Source organism: Leishmania donovani, chromosome 18 (assembly GCF_000227135.1).
Source record: "Leishmania donovani BPK282A1 complete genome, chromosome 18".
NCBI lineage: Eukaryota > Euglenozoa > Kinetoplastea > Trypanosomatida > Trypanosomatidae > Leishmania > Leishmania donovani.
Genome location: NC_018245.1, coordinates 470,392 through 472,479, shown reverse-complemented (window position 1 = coordinate 472,479; position 2,088 = coordinate 470,392).

Here is a 2,088-nt window from a genome sequence, read left to right as displayed (position 1 = left end):
GTCGCCCTCTCGCCCCAACACACAGTCGCCAGAGACAGGCGGAAGCAAGGGGCACGCGAGACAGGCCAGCTGCGCCCCAACGCGCCGCACCATTCCCCCGAAGCGAGCAAGGGTGCCCCGCACATAGGGAGAGCCATTGCCTGCGCGCCGCTGGCCTTTCTCACTTCAGAGAGTCCGCCCACAGCCCGCCTGGGCGCAGTGCGCTGGAGTGCACGTGGGCCCCCTCCCCTGCGCCCACCCGTGCGTGTATACGGACGACGAAAGAGGCAAAGGAGAAAAAAAGGAGAAGACAAGCGAAGCACCGCAGCACGGAGACAAGAACAGGGAAAAAAAGGTCAACACGGTGGCGGCAAAGGACGAAAAGCAAAGCAAGGTGAACAGCGAAAACAAAAAAAAGAGGGCGATGGAAATGTCGCGTTGTCGAGGCGGCAATTCTCCTCCAATAGAGCACGAGCTCCGCTCCACTGTACCCCCCCCCTCCTGTAGCCCGGCCACAAGGGCCCCAACAACACCCGCTTCGTGCAAAGCAGCGCGGAGCACGCATTCCAGCAACACGCCGACTCAGCCATCTAAGAGCACGGCCCCCGCCTCGAACTGTACCCACCACCCGCCCGCTTCGCAGGTTGCCTCACAGCGGCTCCCATCGTGTCGGTCGCCACCCATGGCGCATCCCTCTCGGGGTGGAGAAGGCTCCCCCACCAGGAGGCAGTGTGAGGGGCCGGGTACGATGCGCTTGAGTCGCGCTGACATGTTGCCTATCCCATAGGTGACACAAGCTTGGCACTGTCGCAGGTCGCTCCACAATGCAACGTCATCCACGACCTGGCCGCCGACATCAGCAGCGATGCATAGCGCTCACCTCCCCTACGTCGCTGGTGCTCGACCTTGTGACCACCAGAAGCGGTTCGGCATCAGCAGTGTGGGGGGTGCTGCTTGGCTACCCCAGACCCACGGAGTAGGGATACTGCACTCTGAGATACCACGCGCTGAGGTGTGTGTCCCCCTCTCATCAGGGGGCGAAGGAAAAGGTGATTTGAAAAGCATACAGGGAGAGAAGCACATGCATACAACGTGGTGCGCAGACATACACAGGGCACACCCTACCCTTCGCTTCGCTTTCGTGTGGCCTGCAAAATAGGAAGAGGAAGTGAGCAAGTAAAATCAAAGATGAGGGAGAGAGAAAAAAAGAGGCATGCAGAAAACGTCAACTGGGCAACCCACAAGAGCAGCGAGAGAAAGGGGGCGGATTCGACAACACGACTGGGCGTTGACAAGATGAGAGAACACACGCACGGAAAGGGCTTTTTCCTGTTGGTCGGTTGTCCATGCATGTCGCCACTCAGCTGTACGCGCATGCGCGCAGAAGTGCACAGAAGGCCACCAACCCCTTCAATCCTAAAAAGACTGCGCACATACGGCAGAGAGCTCTCAGACAGCCATCATAGAAAGAGAAGCACAAAGACACAGCGCGATACGAAAAAAAAACGGAAGAAGAGCGTAAGAGGGAGGGGGTTGTAGCAGAGAAACGCTTATCGAGCAAGCATGCAGCAGCACCGAAAAGCATAAACGAAAGCAGTTGATCCGCCAAGGCAAAAAGAAAAATGAATAAGATGGGGCACTGTTTCTTCTACTGTTTCCCACCATCCCCTCTACCGCTCTCCGCGGCTCCTCCTCTTCCGTGTCGATGGCGTCGCCGTGGCCAGTGCTTTTCTTTGTACTACTATTCGTCTTTGTTCGGTTGCCTGGGCATGTCTGCACAGCAATCATCTCGGTAGCGTAGCGCAGACCCCGCTTGGCAGTGCTGGCAACATGGCACTGCCTTCTTCCTTTGAACAGTCGCTCAAGACGAAGCAACGTGCGAGCAGAGACAACACACATACAAGGGTCAAGTGGACAGCACGTCCATTGGCGAGCATGCAAGGGTGAGGGCAGAGAGAGAGGAGAAGAGGAGCGAATAAACGGCACAGTGCTGAGACCCACTGTCGATCCCCACACCCTGGCCCGCTTTGTCGTTCCTATTTTTCGTTTCTCATAACCGCAACGCGTCTGTGAGCATGTGCGTGTGTGGGTGCGGTTGTATGTCTCTTG